At 44.4% G+C, this 19,748-nt stretch overlaps 2 long non-coding RNA genes across 2 annotated transcripts in view; one reads left to right on the top strand and one right to left on the bottom strand.

The window, feature by feature from the left end:
* Positions 1-2,764: 2,764 nt before the first annotated feature.
* Positions 2,765-8,886, bottom strand: LOC128331472 (uncharacterized). The gene is made up of 3 exons (XR_008310317.1): positions 8,707-8,886; positions 4,750-4,811; positions 2,765-3,692 (listed from the first exon to the last, which is right to left on the bottom strand). It is a non-coding gene; the product is annotated as an uncharacterized LOC128331472 (long non-coding RNA).
* Positions 8,887-12,077: 3,191 nt separating this feature from the next.
* LOC128331474 (uncharacterized) overlaps positions 12,078-19,748 on the top strand; it is a 38,317-nt gene continuing 30,646 nt past the window's right edge. Inside the window, exon 1 of the long non-coding RNA XR_008310319.1 lies at positions 12,078-12,279. This is a non-coding gene — a long non-coding RNA (uncharacterized LOC128331474). The remainder of the gene's footprint in view (positions 12,280-19,748) is intronic.

The raw sequence follows: 19,748 nt of genomic DNA, 5'->3' as shown, positions 1-19,748 counted from the left end.
TGAGGGCTCCAAGTATGCAGTGGCCACCTTTTTGTTGGAGTCTGTGATTATTTAGCAAAGCACCAAGGAAGCCACCACTCCAGTTACAGAGTGCAGAGTTTAGTTGTCGCAGCTATTTAAAGAACACACATGAAGATCACTGTAGAGTCTAAACTAAATTGATTTATTGGTGAGGTACATTTGGTATAATGGCGCAGTGGGGAAATAACCTGTCCAGGGAGCAAGACGTTGTTGGTTCGAATCCCTACTGGTATGTTTCCCAGACTATGGGAAACACCTATATCGGGCAGCAGCAATATAGGAAGATGCTGAAAGGCATCATCTCATACTGCACGGGAGATGGCAATGGTAAACTCCTGCTTTATTCTCCCAAAGAAAACCACATGGCTCTGTGGTTGCCAGGAGTCGACACTGACTCGATGGCACAACTTTACCTTTACCTTTGGAATAGGAAAGACCTATCCTATCTATCAGCTACATAATGAATAGGTAGAGAGAGAGAGAGATGTTCCCATCTTCTCTCGAAGAGGGAAGGAAGAGGACTGACTCACTACAGGAAGTACCGGAGGAATCAAAGCAAGGATCATAGAGTAGAGGCAAGCAGAGACAGGTAAGAAGGCCGTCACTAACTACCTCTCTCTACTCTCACTGCCCCTAGTGATCATAAGTCAGTGCAAAAGGTCAATGCACTGGAACTCCATCGCCAACACCTTTTGTTTCGGGCAGCATAGTTGTGCCAGATGCATGAAAGACCACCCCCAGGTATCTGAAGTATGAGACCTGCTTGATTATGTTCCCATTTATGCACTAGGAGTATGTCTTTCTTTGGTCTCCTGGCAAAGGCCATGATTTTGGTTTTATGGTAGTTTATTTCAAGATGGTCCTCTTCATAGTATCGAGCGAGCGTCTTCAGTGCTATTCTAAGTCCTGTAGGGGTCCCAGAGAGAATCGCTGCATCGTCTGCATAAAGCAGAATGGAGATGTGTTTTTCTGCCAGCTTGGGGTCCAAGTTGTTTAAGTGGCCCACCGGGGTGTCGATGTAGAAGTTGAATAGAAGCAAGGCAAGTATGCACCCTTGTTCTATGCCCTTACAGGTTGGGATGGTGTTCAACAGATGACCTTGGGGGTTGCATCTGACTTTCAGGGATGATCCCTCGATATTTCTTAATTGCAGACTCCTATGGAGCTGGGGAGATTCTTCAGTTTCTGGAGGAGGCTCAAAGTCCTCTTCGAAATCAGAGAATGGGGGCAGTGTTGTGTCCTCAGGGAGAAGTACGGATGGTGGCTCTTCTGGACCTAGTATCTCTTTTGTTACCTCATCCTCATATCTCTCACCACTAGGTCCAGATACAGCTGGGGTGATAGAAGGTTCCTAGAAGGAAGCCTCAAGGGCAGAGTTGTACTGGGATCTCCTAGACACCAGGAGCCTTATCTTCAGAGCTCTCACTGTCCGACCCCACCTGGTGTGGCAATAGGTCTTGGTCCATGGTGCCACCTGGTGTGGCAATAGGTCTTGGTATGGAGGGGTACAGGGGGAAACTGCTCTGGGTCCTCAGAAGGCTGAGGGCCCTCAACATAATAGTTAATATTGCCCTCATGGGGCGGGTTGGAAGGAGGGCCCCAATACTATGTTTCAATCGAGGTCATCTCTCTGCAATCCTGCGCCATGCATACCAACAGTATAAGGCATGTATAGCACACATGGATCCCAATTAAAGCACTGTCAATTCCAAAATCTGTAGGAGGAACATAGGATCCTGCCTTATACAGAGCCAGACAATTGGTCCATCTAGATTAATATTGTATAAACTGACTGGCAGTGGCTCTCTAAGGTTTCAGGCAGGAGTTTTCTGAGCAGCCACTTAATGACACAGCAGGGAAATAACTTGACTAGCGAGCAAGAGGTTGCTGTTATGAATCCCTGCAGGTATGTTTCCCAGACTATGGGAAATATCTATGTTGAGCAGCAGCAATATAGGAAGATGCTGAAAGGCATCATCTCATACTGTGCGGGGGGAGGCAATGGTAAACACCTCCTACCAAAGAAAACCACAGGGCTCTGTGGGCGCCAGGAGTCGAAATTGACTTGATGGTGCACCTTTACCTGGAGATGCCAGGGAGTGAACCTGGGACCTTGTGCATGCAAAATAGATACTCTACCTTGGGCTACAGCCCCATCCCCCAAAACCTTGCTTGGATGTAGTCGACAGGATATAGTCAGTAGTCCCCATCTATCACAATTTGTCTCCTTCCAAGAATTATTTCTGCGGATTCCCTTGCTTAGCTCCCCTGTAGTGATGCAATATAGCACTAGCAAAGTCTTTTTTCATGGTATTTCTGAATTATGCTGTACAGGATAGGCATCTTTAATTGTAGCAAAAGCAAGGCAGGTGAGAATCTTTCCTTGCTGGAGAACCTTTTTGGGACTTGTGAGATGAAAGAGACCTTATAAGCTGCTGCCACCAAGGTTTTTTTCTGCCAGGTTTCAGCAAAATTTTCACTGAGTTCTGTCTTTCAGTGAAAAGCTACCATGTTTCTATTTATATTGCTATCAGGAGCCTTTCTCAAATGAGATGCAGTGCTGCTGCGTTCCTGAAATATCTTTGGAACAACTCCAGAATTTGATCACACTATAAAAGACACCGCAAACCTCTTTAAAACTAGAGTGTTGGGTTTAGGGTGTCTCCCCCCACCCCCACCCCAGCATAAGCTTCTGCCATTGCATCCACATTCAAGGAAATGTGATAACATATACCAAGGGGAAACTGACTTATAGACATGCAATGGTCCCAATGCAGTGCTTCACAGGGAAATGGGCCACAAGGAATCCTGGAGCCACTCAATTACAGTATGATAAAAACTGGCATAAATCAGAATTCTTTAGCCAACCTGTTCTTGGATTACAATGCATGGGTTTTTGTTATCTAAAAGAAGCAGACTCTGCTTTTTCACATAGCGTTTGATGTTTTCCATCTTTAAAAATATGCATGTAATATGTTGGGTACAGAGACCTGCAGACGGTCCATCTTTTAAAGGATTTTAATTTCAACCCATTCCCTACAATTATTCTGCTGTAAACTCCCCATGCAAGTCACTGTTCTTGATTGCATTCACCTTAGTGGTTCATTGAACAGGATGATAGGAAATCACACATCAGGCTAGTCATTCAAGGTACAGCAGCCTGGCTGTCACTTAATCAAGATTCAGCCGCTTTCTGGCTCTGCGGTTTAAAAGAGGGCACTAAAAATATTTTTAGTTCTAAGATTGCTGAACCAGCAAATCTAGCTGTCTTTTAAAGGGGTGGGGGAAGCCCTGATCATAGAATGTGATATGCTGTCTGGTTATTGGACTGATATACATCATGTTGAATCGACCACCGCTGCTTTTAAGATTACTGTGACCTCCAGGAAGGGACATTTCCCACTGCAGTTACTTTTCATTAAGTGACAAGGATGTTCCAAGTTGTTTAAAAAGGGGTAGGTTCTTAGTTCATTTTGTATTTTCTATCTATTATGAGAGGATATCAAATTATGCAGTTATAATTTGGCATATAATATACATTATTACAAGATTTCTTACTGAGCCCTGTGCAAGGGTCTGTGATTTCCTCCCGCTACAGTTTTGCTCTCTTCTGTTGTGGTTTGGTTTTTTTATTGCTCCATTTTGTATTAGAAAGGCAGGCTATGAGTTTTCTAAAAGAAAATAAATAATAAAGGGACACATGATGGGAGTCAAGGTCTTTGTCAGAAGAATATTAATGTTTCTTACGGTCAAGGTAGCCATGGTATTAAATGAATCACTATCTGCTTTGGGTCTTTCTTTGACTTTCAAATAGCAGCTGAGAGCGGTGCTGTGGTGCAGCGGTAGAGGGGGTTTGTACTCTACTTTTGTGGAGAGTTTTGTGCCCAACAAAAGTAGTGTACAGGAGAATCTCAGTATTCGTGTGGGTTCCATTATCCACAATTACAGTGGATACAGAAGCCATGAATACTGTTTCATTGGAGCAATGGGATCTTGGGGGTTAGGCCTGGAGGCCTGAAAATTGCCAAAAAAACTGGGTGGGGGAGAAGATTTAAATGGGCAAAATTAAGTGCTCTACAGGCCTCCAAAAATCCAGCAATGCCCCCCTCCCGAAGACAGAAATAGTTCATTTTTAAGCATTTTCCTGCAATATTTCATGCGGGTTTTCAAATAAATGAAGCACAAAATGGAGGCCAGAAATGACCTCCGTGGTCATTTCTGTCTCCTTCCAACCTGTGGATACGTGGAATTAACCCCTTGTGGGCTGGTTTTTTTCCATGTATGTTGAGGTTGGATGTTAATCAATTGACCTCAGATATGCGAAATCACAGATGCAGGATCTGCATGTGTACAATCAGTCAGTCAGTCAGTCAAGGTATCTACTCATTATTGTGTACATATGTTAGCTCTCAAGATGGCTGAGTTTGTAAATCCAAAATAATATTTTCATTGATGCCAGTTAGACTTGGCACAGATCCATACAGAAAATGTTTGGCATGAAACTACTCCATTGCCTGTCTATTGATTTAATAAATTGGCATTCCTGTGCTTTTAGTTTTTCCTAGTTTCTTCACTGATAAGGCCACACACACTGTGGGAAACAACACAAACAAACATCATCTGCAATTATGTCTTTAAAGCATAAACATTAATGAGACAGGACTTTCATTTCACATTTCATTTACTTTCTCCCAATGTCCGTACCTTTTACTGTCCATTGTTACTTACATGTAATTTTGGACAGTCATGAAATTATGTTTGGTGGGCAACATGAACAGCAGTGCTAGTTCCTAAAAAAAAAAAAGAAGGGCAGGGGAATCATTACAATTTTTTCCATACTATTTTTTGGAGGAAAAATGCAACATCCTCAATCCATCATTTATTCAGATTGGGCCCAGTGCATTGGCAGTGTGTGTGTGTGTGTGTGTGTGTGTGTGTATGTATGTGAATGTTTTCCTTTTTTCCTCATCCCTAAACTCCTGTTTGTCCCATCAGAAAAAAAACTTACGGTCAGAGCCACATCGTGCTTACTTTAGCCCTCAGAAGCCCAGCAGTGAAGCAGTCTGACAGATAATATAGTCAGATACACATACGTTAGCAATATTTTCCTCATCCCTTACTTTACTACCTGATTTCCATCTTGCCCTGTGTTTACTATGATGCTGTTCCCAGGCTGGGCTAAATGTTGGCAAGATGTGTGACATATGATAGTTCCTGGGTCAAGTTAAGGGACTGGCCTGGTTGCCATACCAAATATTAGTTCAGATTTGCAGATGCTGTCTGGGAGAGCTGCCATTTCAGCTCCTTGTGTATTATATGGTTTAATTTCATTTTATGCAAGGTTGTGAACAGCTTTTTTATATGGTAATGAAATGCAAATTGTGAAGCCACATAATGCATTAAGGCAAAATGTTATGGGCTAAAGTTTATCAAAATACACACACACACAACACACACACACACACACACACACACATGCTAGAAGTGTCCATGAAGATGGGAAGCATAGCCTGAACTTTAGCAATTATGCCTACCAAGAAATTGAAACACAGAGACCTTAGGGCTGAAGTTATTCTGCAGGCCACTAAGATTAAAAGAATCACACAAGCTAACAATTTGCCCTTTAAAAATGTGAGTGGTAGCTGCATTTTTAACTTTTAAAATTTATATTCTTATTTATATCAATATTCTTCAGCGTGATTCTTTTAGATGGCTTGCCTTGATTGGGGCTTGGCATTGTATGACCCCCCTTCCTATCTTTCATCCATTTTATCTGCTCCCATGGAGATTACTCTCATAAATTATACCTTCAGCCCTGTTGCTATTATTAAGTTATGGGGTGAGGGGAAGAGCTGGGGACCAAACCAAGGAAAGCATGACAGACATTGGGCAAATTCAGATGATTCTTTTAAATGTGCAATTTCTATCTGTGGTTTTTAAAATATCCTCTTGGAAAACAAATTCAGACAAATTCAGACGAACAGACCAAAGTGGGTAGAGTCAATGAAGTTATCCCGAGCTCTGTTGTGTTTAGAATTCAATCTCTATGGGTGGACAGGGGGCAGGAGGAACACTGCTTCTCAATCTTACTCTGAATTAAACACTTACTCTGAATTAAAGAAATGTTTTATGATGAAATGTGAAAAGTGAGAGGTAAGACTGGAATAGTGAGAGGTAAAACTAGAGAAGGAAAACATGATTATTTCAAAGAATCCATCTTTGTCTGTTTTTGCTATGGAAAACCACAAAAGACGTTATTAGCTAGTTTCAAAAGCTGGGCTATGCTTCCTATGAATTCCTCTCATACTCCCAAGGGATCTCCAATAACTGATCATGAGTAGCATTCTCAGTCCAACTCTGTTTAATCTATTCACCCAGGAGGTGAGTTGATTTCTGCACCATCAAATGCCCAAATGATGCCTGAGAGGTTTCTGCCTTTCATCATGTAGTTTTAATGGCTTCTAACAGGTCACAAGGGTTTTATTAAAATGGAGTTTCTGTACTCCTATGGGTGCTGCTGCCCATGCTTTTTAAATAGTTAAATATAGATCCATCATGAGATTATTTCTGCTATCAAACCACATAATTATAAATATACAAATGTAATGATTTTCCAGACCAGTGATTCTTAAACTGGCCAAGGGACCACCAGTGCGCCTTAGTGCACTTTTACATTGTCCCTGAGGCTACAGTCAAAATAATAGCGAAAATGCTGAAATTCCAATGGTTTGTTTGATGTTTACACAACATTGTTGAATATTTAAGAATCTCGGTTGGTCAGTTCAGATAAACAATGGCCCCACAGCAGCCCTACATGCAAAAACGTCAGGGACACAGCATGAATGCGCCACCCCAACATCACTGAAGGACTTGCTGACATAATCTTGGCATGTCCTGTAATCATATGTGAGGGGTGATAATCCAAAACAAAATCTAAGTAGCCTTTCATGCTTGGGGAAGTACAGCACTGCCCACTAAATGCTCCACATTAGGTGGGTTTTTGGTTCTTTGAAATGCTGAGTGGTAAGAAATTCTAGGGGCGGCCACTGTAAGGGTCAGTTCCCATGTGATGAGAGGGTGCTGGAATGAATACTATTTTTGTAATATTAAAATTATAATGACGAAGCTTAGAGAAGCAAGCACTTAAAAACACAGCACTAGTCTGTAAAGCAGCATCTTTTCCCCAAAGAAAAGTATACTCAGCAAAATGATGGTCAAACAAGACAGTCCTTATATCAAATGGTGAGCACACAAGACAACACTTATTTGATTCTATTTTTAACAATGTGGATTAAAATCAGCATATCTGAAGCAGGCCTCTGGTCTAGGTCCTTACCATGTTATCTAGCAGCAGATAACGTCTAGCTTATCAACAACTCTTAACTCCTCCTATCCACCAACCTAGCAGGCTGAGGCCCTGTATTAAAGGAACACTGCCTTGAATACTTTCCACAATAATGTGGCAAAGTCAGGACCTAATCAGGGAGATTAACTCTCCCCCTTTCCTGCCAAAAAAAATCACTCCCCTTCCAGCCCCACTGCTGTTTCTTTCTGAAGCAGCTGTTTGTAGCAAATTGCAGCTTTGGGGAGGGGGTATTTTCTCTGGGAAAGCGGCACGGGGGGAAGGATTAACTTCACATGTGCTGTGATCCTGATTAGTGTTGGCCTCCATGGTAGGTTGTGTGTGTGTGTGTGTGAATTCTAGATTTAAACATGCCCCTTTCAGGTTTGCTTCTTATAAGAATCAAGTCAATATACATCTGGTTCTTATACTTCTTTCCAACTCCAGGCTGTTTCTCCCTTGTCATACAAAGAACAGAACACTCAGCTTGGCCTCAGCCCTATAGGTCGGTGCAGGGGCGTAGCAAGGTTGGAGTGGGCCCAGAGACAAGATTTTAAAATGGGCCCCCCCAAAGTCCAGGGCCTCCGCACACCCCAGGCCCCCAAGGATTTAAGTCTGATATTCCAAAATAAGTATGCTACCTGCAAATACATTTCACTGAATACACACACGTCACAATATATAGTGATATACATTGAGTACTATACATTTGTATTACTTTTAATGCCTAGAACACACTAGAAAGATGAATTATTAAAATGGGCCCCTCGCTGCAGATTAGCAAAGGAGACTTTCAACCATGCAGGGTGAACCTATGTTTGTTTTCTCAGAATTCTGAACAAATTCAGTCAAGTTTGATTGCAGGAGGTTTTTCACAGGAGGCTTTTAAAGCCCTTTAAGACACATCTCCTCTGGAATGGAGGTGCTGCATTCACATGTTGGCCAGATTTACCCTGAAGTCCCTGCAAGTTATTGGGGAGCAGTTCACACACAAGAAAAATAAAATAAAATAAAAGCACAAGACATGCTTCACAGTTCTCACTCAGACCTTCTGGGCTGCAAAACAACTTGAACATAAGTGCATTTATAAATGAATGAATAAATAAAATTAATAAGATACTGTTCCAGAAGTTTTTGCAATTTTCTGTCATGAAACAAGCCACTTATAGGACTTTTTAGATAGTTTTTTTTTAAGTCAGCAAATTTTCCAAGCTGTTTCAAAATAAATATTCAGAGACTTCTCAGTCCCTCCCCCCCCCATATCCAAGCCCTATGGCAAACAGATCCCTATATATGGGGGGGGGGGCGGGAAAGGTAACCACAAAAAGGAGTTCACACTCTACCTGGCAAATGCTGGTCTGGGTTAAGCAGTGCAGCAGGGGGTCTTCTGCTGCAGAGAACACTCTGGCTGCCTCCTCCTTCCTGGCTGGCTTGGGCCCTACTCGAGTTCAGGCTTCACTGCGGCCTACACGGAGGCCTCCGTGGAAGCCCCGCCCACCCGCCGATCAGCTGAGAGGCGGGAGAAAAGGAGCTCTTTGCAGCTTGCCTGCTGCTTCGATTGCGGGCCAGCAGAACAAGCAGGAGAGACTGCGAAGAGGGCAAGTGGCTGAGGGGCCTTGGGGCTGGGCAGGGGGCAATGGGGAGTCATGTGAGGTGCCCCTGGGGTGCCCCTCCAGGCAGTGGGGCCCCCAGACAACTGTCTCCCCTTGCCCTATCATTGTTACGCGCCTGGGTCGGTGTCCTGCATCATCCCAAGCTTTCGAAATATCAGTTGATCGTCAGTTCTCATTAAAGAAACATCTATTGCTAAATAATTGCTTAGGGATTATTCTACTGAGCACAACAGCATTTTCACGACATTTACTCAAAGAAATATGTTTCTGTAACAATCTGAGGTCCAATTCAGACATCACGTCAAACCTCAGGTAAATGTAGCTGAAGTAGGGGTTTCTGATCGTCTGACTGTGTGAAGCTGCAGTTCTGTCACCCAACAGCATTTCCATTTTTGCTTCCAAACCTGAATTTGAACCCTTAGTTTGTAGTGAATTTTGTTGCTGAAACCAGAGGTTCTGAGACACCACTGTGTCATCCAAATTCTGTGGCTACTGTAACTTGGGCTTCATGAGGAAGCTTCCCCCACTACTGTAAACAGGTCAACTCAGAGCAGCTCAGAAATTAGTCCATTCTAGGGTGGCCACATCTCTCGCTGGCTGTTTCTTGGAGTGAACTCACTGTGTCTGCCATAACCTCACTCCTCCTCCTGCTGTTTGGCAACAGGGTCACTGCATCCCTAGAGTTCTGGCATTTAAAGGGACAAAGCCAGATTGGAAAAGGCTTTCTTTCCCCTGCTGAGGGGAGTCTGGATGACTGCCCTTTCAAATTCCACTTGATGGAATTAGCCTGTGCTAATTCCATCAAGCCCTCCTGCTCTTTAAACTAGAGTGCATTGAATATGGATTCAGTTAACTTTGCAAGGCACCGCCTTCCCAGACAGGTAATAGGGGTGTGCACAAAACTGCCTGGTTTGGCTTGAGTTCGAACTGGATCTGGACCGGGCCAGTTTGGTTCTCTCCCCCCACCCCCGAAGCCCCCGTTTGGTTTGGTTTGGGTTTATTAAAAAGAACTAAACTTTTGCAATAATTTTCTGGCTTGAAAATATGCTATTTTCAAAACATATCCATCTAATCTTAACTGTCCATAATATCATTCAGGAATTCCCAGCAAAGACATAAGCACTTATTGTACAGTCAGAAATAGTCACCCATCATATTTGAAAAAACTCAAGTCATCCTTTGAAAAATCTTGATATATAGATTTAGAACACAAGTGTCATAAACCCTGTTAGAACTGCCAAAAATGTCAAAAGTCTGTAGGATATCATACTGATGAGAAAAATGATGACAGGCTTTTGAAAACACATTACTCTACATGACTACTAAAATTAATAGGAATGTGCAGGTTGAATGAATATGGTTGCCAAGGAAACTGAAGTGATGTACATCCTAGAAAGTTTTCCCACCAATAGAATTATTTTTTAATGTTTGCTTTCTTTGTGTTGGACCAATGGTCATTTGCAAACAAAATACACTACCCATTAAACAATTTTGGGGGGCATGTTAACAGTTTTGCCCTTGTTGAGTTTATTAATATGATGTAAATATAATGAGGTGAGTTAATCCCACCATATATACTAGGGATGAGCACACGAATCAATTTCCCCCGATTTGATTTGTGCCTGAATTGAATCACCTCTAATTTGTTTTGTGTCCAAATCTGTCCCCCTGAATCAGCCCAGATTTGGTTTGAATTTGATTCAATTCAATATGGATTTGGATCGATTAAGACCGCCTATAAAGGTTCTTGGTGCAATTATTTGGGTAAGGGGTAGGTCCCCATGGGTGCCATCTACCACCCAAATTTCAAGGCACTGGGGCCCTTGATTGATTTTTAATGATTTTTAAAAGGTTTTTACTGATTTTGTATATTTCTGCCATAGGAAATAATGGGGATTCAAATCCACCCTATCCTAACCCTAACATTGAACTCCAGATTTCATTTTTTTAAAAAGCAAAACTCTAGCCCTTGTAGAAGTGGAGTTAGGAACAAAATGTGCCATCACTATTTTTCAAGTGTTTGGATTCTTTGGTGTATGTTAACTTTTCCTCATAACGAATCCCTATGAGGATTCATTGCACACCTTCATTTCTTCTGTTCATTTTGACTGTCATTGGACAGTGCCAACTGTCAACCGCCATGTGTCAACTACACCCTCTCCCACCTGCAAGGCAGTGGGGTACTCAGTTTATATTTTTAGGAATTTTTGAAGTGTTCAAAAATTCCTAAAAATATAAACTGAGTACCCCACTGCCTTGCGGGTGGGATTCTTTGGTGTCTTCATTACACACGTTCATTTCTTCTGTTCATTTTGACCCCACTGCTTTGTGGGTGGGGGTGGGGAATTAGTGGCATACCATGTGCCAACTACCCCCCAACCATAAGCCACTTGCTGCTCAGTTTATATTTTAGGAATTTTTGAGGTGTTTAGACTCTTTGGTGTCTAATGAATCCTCATAGGGAAATCGAAATAACAACAACAACAACGAAGAAGAAGAAAGGTTATTAGACACCAAACATTCTAAACACTTGAAAAAATTCCTAGAACATACTGAGTAGTACCCTACGGCCTTGCAGGTGGGAGGAGGGTGTAGTTGGCACATGGCAGTTGACAGTTTGCACTGTCCAAAGACAGTCAAAATGAACAGAAGAAATGAAGGCATGTAATGAATCCTCATAGGGATTCATTGAGGAAAAGTTATTATACACCAAAGAATCCAAACACTTGAAAAATAGTGACCACATTTTGCTCTATAACCCGACTTCTACAAGGGCTAGAGTTTAGCTTTTTAAAATAAAAATGGAATCTGGGGGAATAAATAGGAGTAATCTGAATAACAAATTAATTCAAATCAAATCTGGTGTGATTTGATTTGGACCCGAATCCAGCCAATGGACCACAGGGGTGATTTGTTCTGTCTCCAAATGACCCAAATCAGCTGAATTTAATGTAAATCAATTTGTACCCGAATCGATTCACACATCCCTAACATATATAATATGCACTATATTTTTGTTAAAGCTTCTGTAGTGACCAGCCACTCCTCCTCCCTAAGGAGTTAACCAAAAGTGAACCTTTTCCCAACTGACAGGCTGGTGAACTCCAGGGATCAGCCAACCAGGACACCAGGTCGGTTGGACCTACAGATCCATGAGAAGGAAGAGAAGGTTCCTTTTTAGAAGAAGCTGGCTGGGAGTGCAGTGAGGAACACATGTGGCCATGAGGTCTGGCTGCAGGAAAATGTTTTGGCACCTCCTTGAAAGACAGTAGGGCAAGAAACCTGAATTCTCATCCAGGATTGGTGAGTTCAAGAAGAAAAGGAAGCCAGGTCTTTTGGCTTTGGGAAGTAGTCTAGGGAAAAGTTCATTTAGTCAGGCTTGGACTTTTGTTTTCTTCCATGTGCTTTATATATCCCTAAAACTGTTCTTGGATTGTTTACCTGCAACGTAACTAAGCTAAGAAATACTAGCCTGTGCCCATCTATCCAGGGTGTTGCAAAAGACTCTGTAGGCTTTTGTATTTTCCTACATCCGTGTTCCTTGCAACTGGGTTGTTTTTTGAAGTATTCTTGTAACCACTGAGTATTTTTACCTGTAACTAGAACCTGAGGGAGCCTCAGACTGAAGGCGTCTGCAGCATTTGAATAGAACTTTTTCTTTATTTTTGTTCTTACCAGCCTTGACTCAAGAAGGGGTGGGTGGGTCCTGGAAGGGGGTCACATTCTGGTGCACACATGTCTTAGACGATCAGCAATCTACCAGTTTTCTCACCATGTGGAGCCTTACACGTGGAATAATTTTTTAGTATTTTTTCCATAGCAAAAGAAGGAGAGTTTCCCTGGGATTTCCACCCCAAGCCCAGGGAGGGTCAAACTCTGAGATAAAGAAGGGTGGTGGTGGCAGCCATTTTTGAAACTACTAGAAGTACAGGAAAGTTTCGGGAAAAGCCTTGCTAGGGAAGTGCAGAGTGGATGATTCAGCATTTTTCTTCCCCACACATGGGCTTGCTCAGAGACCAAGGCTGTTAATCCGCTACAGCTTTATAGATGATCTTGTTTATGTTTCCGAAATCTAGCTATTCCGTGTGGCTCATCCATAGTGTGGTTCATTTGCCCCAGCCTCTTCTAATGGAACATTAGGCATGGGACTTGATTTGCTTCCAGTATGTGGAAAGGCAGAACTTAGGTGAATGTTGCAGTTCCTGCCTTCCTGTCCGGTAGTCTGAGCTGGGAAACCACCCCCTCTCGCCAGTCTCTGGGTATAGTGTGGGCTCTGCTGGTCATCCTATTGGGGGTTGGATAGGAATTTTACTGGGGCCCCCACCTGATTGGCTTTTGGCAGGAGCCTTTTTTCGCCTGCCTTATACTATACTCTTAGTCTGTTGGGCTGTTTCCTGGACATAATGGCAGGTACAGTACACCTTCATGTACGGATTTGGCATAAAGAGGCTCAGGGAGCTCTGGCTTGGGCTTAGGAACATAGGAAGCTGCCATATACTGAGTCAGACCATTGGTCTGTCTAGCTCAGTATTGTCTTCACAGACTGGCAGTGGCTTCTCCAAGGTTGCAGACAGGAATCTCTCTCAGTCCTATCTTGGAGAAGCCTGGGAGGGAACTTGGAACCTTCTGCTCTTCCCAGAGCAGCTTCATCCCCTGAGGGGAATATCTTATAGTGCTCACACTTCTAGTCTCCCATTCATATGCAACCACAGTGGACCCTGCTTAGCTAAGGGAACAAGTCATGCTTGCTACCACAAGACCAGCTCTCTTCTAGACTGCTGGGGCATCACCAACTTGAAAGGCTTTACGGCTTGAGCAGTGGGGTGATGCCTGTTGCAGATGCCTGATATTAGGTCACCTAAGAAGGGTAGCTTCAGCCATAGGGCAACGAGGCTGCCTGGCACCAAAGTGAGTCTCCCATGACATTTTAGGCTTGGGCTTGCATTTTTGGTGGCAAGCCTCTAGTTACCACACTGTAGGGAGTGGAGAGCCAATCCTCATTTCTTCCAATTATTTTTCATTAATAAAGTTGTGTCCCCTTTACTACCAATTCATGACTCATGTCTTCATTGGTCTAGGTGCAATATGATGGCTATTGTATTTTTATAAATATACCCCACAGAGTATACAGTTTTTTGCACCCCACAAGGGGTGTGTGCGCGCAGGGATGTAAGTGGGTGTGTAATACAGAGATTTTTGATTTTTGATTTTAACATACAAGTGCAGGCTGTTGGTGGCAAAGGGCTCCTGGTTCCTGTACTAGGATTACAGCAGGGTGAGCAGACAGGCAGATGCAAAATAGAGCAACAGTATTTCTACAGCTATCTAAATAAACACACAATTCCTTTCTTGTTTCTTAAGAGTGATTTTCAAATGAGTCAATTATACCAACTGGCCCCAAGACTCAGTTTCTAAGATTCAATTGTGATTTTTGGTGTTCACATGATATCCAAGCCCATTTATAAGTAATAAATAATAGATAACTATTTGAGAGCTCACGGGAAGAGAGAATACAAACTACCGGTAAGGCAGGCTAGTGTGAGCTGGAGAAGATTAAAAGAGGAAGCCAAAACAGAGCTATGTGGAGTCCAATGGAGAACAAATGTAGTGTTGTGGCTAAGAAAGTGCATTGTGAATCAGAAATTCCTTGGCTCAAATATTCTCTGCCTTGAACTCACAAGGTGGCCATAGGCAAGTCATCATTGCTCTGCATGCAGCCCAAGCATACACAGAGTTGGGTGCCTAGAGTGCCTGACTCTTGGGGGAATCCCCCAATGTACCATGCTCATCGTGCAGTGCTTTGTGGGATTCCAGAAGCCTGGGGAAACAAGTCCTGGCCTCCAGTGATCCATGCTTCATGGATCATGCAGTACTAAAATACTCATTATTTCATATAATTCATCTAATCCAGTTGTCTTTTCTCCAGCACAGCAGGGGGGGGGAAGCACTTGAACTGCCACACATCTTGGTTAAAACCATATATTAAATGTGGTTTATTTATCAATGGAAGATCTAGCATATCCCAGCATGGAAGTGGTAGTTAAAGGTTGGGATGTGTAGGCATCATGTATATTTTCTGTACATATTTGACGTGGCATGTCATTGAGGGTTTGGGGAAAAATGCTACTATAGATATAAGGCAGGGGTTCCCAACATCCCCAGATTTTGTTGTACTACAAATCCCAGCATCCCCAGTTGGGTGGGAGTTGTAATCAAACAACGCCAGGGGGCCCAGGGTTGGGAACCACTGGTATAAGGGTGTTCCTTTTGAAGAAGATCATGTAAGGAAACTGAAGCACTTTAAAACATCCTGCATGCTGATAGCCCAGAGCATTTTATGTCCTTATTAACTTCTTTTTTATCACACTGGGTGCTCATAGTTAATTGGAAGAAAGCAGAGAGACTACATAAGGGACTATTGAATGTTCCACTCTGTGAAGCTATTCTCACGACCAGCAAAAACAGGGCTTGAGGTCTGAAGGCGGGGTTAGCACTACCGTGTGGAACCTCAGCAAACTCCCAAACAGGGCTCGGTCAAAAGAGGGTCACCCAGTTCCCAGCCCCTCCTCTAAAACCAGGTTCAGCAAGCAGGGGAGGTTGCCTACCCCCTCCCAGTGCCCATGTGGAGCCATGGAACACTGTGGGACGCTGCTTGAGGCTCCCTCTCCCGGGATACCATAGAGCCTGGATGACAGAGTGGGCTGCAAAGCACAGCAGAAGTTTGCTTGGGGAAAGCCTGTCTAGCAAACAGCACTGAGCTTCCTTAAAGTGGCAGGCACCTTGCAAATGAGCCCAAGGGAAAATATGAACATAGGAAGCTGCCTTCCACTGAGTCAGACCATTAGTCCATCCAGCTTAGTACTGTCTTAGTCCTGTTGACACAGACTGGCAGTGGCTTCCTGAGGCTCTCAGGCAGGATTTCCGCTCAGCCCGACCTGGAGATGCCAGGCAGGGAGCTCAAACCCTTCTTCCTATAGCAGCCCTATCCCCTAAGGGGAATAGTTGCACAGACACGTCATACTATTCATTCATTTTACATTTTACTAGCTGACCCTGCACAGAGCATCTGTGTGGTCTTGCACTGAGCATGTGGCATTGCACCCCCACAATGCTTTCGCCACCCCCGCTCTCCCCCCGCAAGTCTCTCGCCACTCCCGCAATGCTTTCGCTCGGTCTCGCCACCCCCGCTCACCTCCCCCGCAAGTCTCCCTCCCCGCAAGTCTCGTGCTCGTGCTCTCTGTCCTCCATCTTTCTATCTCTGTCTTGCAGTCCTTGCTTCCCCCTGCCACTGCCAGGGACTGTTGCCTGCTTACCTGACAGCCTCTGAGCTCCCTGCCGCTTCACAGCACCCCCGATCCAACTGTCAAACTGCTTTCCAGCCACCCCACAGGGTGCATGGCCTGTCTAGAAGAATTAATAATATAGAATATCCCATTCTTCTTCCAAGGAGCACAGAGCAGTGTACTACATACTCAAGTTCCTCCTCACAACAACCCAGTAGAGTAGGTGAGGCTGAGAGTGAAGTGACTGGCCCAGAGTCACCCAGCAAGTATCATGGCTGAATGGGGATTTTTGTGCTCCTTCCTGTCCCCTGCAAGTCACTGGACAAGAGCAGGAGTGTCCCTGGCCTTGCTTGCAGCTGCCCTTGCCTGCAGCGTGGTGTAGTGGTTAAAGTGCTGGACTAGGACCAGGGAGACCCAATTTCAAATTCCCATTCAGCCATGAGACTTGCTGGGTGACTCTGGGCCAGTCACTTCTCTCTCAGCCTAGCCTACTTCACAGGATTGTTGTGAGGAGGAACTTGAGTATGTAGTACACTGCTCAGGTGCCCAATTTGCCTCGGTGTGACACTGCACCCACCCGACCACCCTTGCACCATCATCAAGATGCAGAGGGTAGCAGTGCCAATGAGGGTGTGCAGGTGTGGGCAACACTTTGCCACTCACTCTCCCACCCTGCTGGCACTGGAAGAGTGGCAAGTGGCAGCATCAAGGCAGGTTGGTGATGGGGACACACTCCCCCACATGCCCACTCTCCTACACCCAGAGAGGCTAGCAAGGGGTGGCAGTGGCGGATTGATGGGGAGGCAGAGTCACCACTTGGCTATGGTGGCAGTGGGGTGGGGTGGGGTTCTCCCTTTTACCTTCTACACACACTATACAGTGGGGGGGGGGGGGGTGGAGTGCCATGGAGGCCACAGCCATAGCTGTGGGGAGGGTGAGCAGGTGAGGGGAAGGTTCCCCCTTCTGCCTTCCCAAACCATGCTGTGGTGTACGGAGTGTGCCTTGTGCCTGGGCTACTTATGGGGGCATCTTGCAATTGCTCTCATCGGCATCTGGCAATTGCTCCATGGGGCATCTGCTGTGTCCCTCCTGGATCTGAGGAGTGTGTTGGGGGTGTGTGTGATTCTTCCTTTGGGGCTGGTTGGCAGCTGCAGCTGCTCTAGTCTTCTCTCTCCTTTTGGGCATCAGGACGGAGTTCAATTCCTTTGACAGTGCTGTAATTGCCAGGAAAGGGTTAACTGAGGTTACCCATCAGGGAGCAGCAAAGAGGGACTGCAGCTTGGAGCCCTCTGGTCTCCTTGGGTCACATGCTTGCTCTGTCCACTCATGACTGCTGTTGCCATGGGCGGGGCTGGAGGACCAACAATGCTAGCAATGGCTGGAGAGAACCTGAAAAAGTTAATCGTCTGTCACTCACACTCCCTGCCAGATTTGCAACATGTGCCCGTCTGTTTGCTATGAGGTAAAAATAGAATTCTATCTGCTTTCAGGAGGTAACCCTGTTTTCTGCTCATCTGAATAGCTTCTATGTCTGGCTGATCACCTAAGCCTTGTCCAGGCAAAAAAGAAATGAACGGGATTGTAATTAGTTCCACTAACCCCAGTCCAGTGAAGAAAGCATGTTAGCAGCTATGGGACTTCTCACATAGACAGCCCACCAAACGCCAGCACTATTTTCAGCACACTATTGATTGGATTTGTTCCCAGCTGAGAAGGACAATGCAGAATTGAAACCATATCTGCAGCTGGCATCCTGTCTACGCTATAATACTGTTAGCACTACATCAACTGAAATAGTGTTTAAATAGGCATGTTTCTTTTAATATCACTTGGAAACCATGGCCTAGAAATCCTGAATTATTATACATAAAAAAAATAAAGCTGCAGTGTAGCAAAACAAGAAATATTGCCTTACTAATCCTATTGGGGTGAAGAACTTTTCAGAGATAAATCCCTCAGTAAATGTTGTTGCCTTCACAATCCTTCAGCCAACAGATTGGAGTAAGAACATATTTCTCTACTTGCACTTCTTTCAAATTATATTTAGCCAAACAGTAATAACCACTGTATACTTAAATACCTTGTTTTCTATTGCAGCATCTTTCTATGGCCCAATTCAGACGTAGCACCAAATCTCAATTAAACAAACCTGTGGTTAATTTCTGAACCCAGTGGCCACAGACCATTGAGCAACTCCAGTTTCGTTACCTCCAGTTCCGAGCCAGAATAAACCCTTCCTCTTCCTAGTCCACCAAAGCTCCATCCCAGCAATATCCATTCTGCTCGCATTGCCAGGCTGTGGGTGTTGGGTCAGCGTGTCAGTCACCTAGCAATTATGGGCCACAGTGTGAGAGGCGGCGTGCTCTGTGCGATTGTGTCTTCTCTAGGTATCGATTGCCTGCCCTTGGCAGGCAAAAGACACATTAACTCTTTCCTGCCACTCCTTATAGCAGTGATTTTCCTGGAATTCCTAACATGGAAAAATAGTGATACCCTGGGATGGCAAGGGGCTCTTCCAGATGGGAAAGGGATCTTGGGGGAGAAGCAAAGAAGACTCACTGAGAAATGGGAAGGAGGGGTGGTGGGAGGGTGGGTGGGTGGGTGAGAGAAGGGATGTTTCAGTAGAGTTTATGCCACGACATAGCTGCCCAGCTGCTTACAGCATCTAAAGCAGATCTCATACACAGTCATTCTAATAGATGGTTCTGGGACCCGTTACCTGGTAGAGGTGTGCAAACAGGTTGAAATCTGAACTGGTTTGATATTGAAGTGGCTCAGTTTGAAGGTTCAGGGTCGAGCTGAACCACCCCTGGTTCGGCTTGACCCCGAACCAAACCACCCCCACCCACCCTGTTTGGGGATTCGTCGAACTTTTTTCAAAAAACAATTTTCAGTCAGTCAGTCACTTTATTTCAGTCATTGACCAGAAACAGAATCATAAACAAGAGAGTGTGTGTATAACACACAATATAACAGTATTTAGCCACTGAATTAGTAAACATAGAATTAAAATTAGACAATAAGACATTTAGATAGTATTCATCTGGATCCCCCTCCAGGGGACTTTGAGGTGGTGGGCGGTCCACAGAGGCTCGCCCTCCCCCGCTGACCTTCCTTTATGCCAAAATCACCCAATTCGGGTGGTCTTCAGCCCTTTCCGGGCCTAATCCCTGGCATGGTGGCCATTTTGGAGGCCACTGTCCATGCGCAGTGGGACCCTACTTGACCTGGGTCATGACCCACTGCCTATACTCCACTGCAGTGTTAGGAAAGCCCAATCACAGGAACTATTATTAGCTTCTGAAAATATTCCTCACCATTCTGTCCTAATGTGCCACTTTTTACCCAAATATTTACAAATGGCAAATTCCGTACTTTCCACATGCTTTGACACATGATTAGATAATTGAAATGGAATGGAGAAGGTACTGGTGCTGTGGCATGTAGTGGCAGCCACTGTCAGTCAGCCCCTTTGCCCTAATAAAGGCA

This window comes from Hemicordylus capensis, chromosome 6 (assembly GCF_027244095.1).
Source record: "Hemicordylus capensis ecotype Gifberg chromosome 6, rHemCap1.1.pri, whole genome shotgun sequence".
Taxonomy (NCBI): Eukaryota; Metazoa; Chordata; class Lepidosauria; order Squamata; family Cordylidae; genus Hemicordylus; species Hemicordylus capensis.
This window is presented reverse-complemented; position numbering and strand designations above follow the sequence as displayed.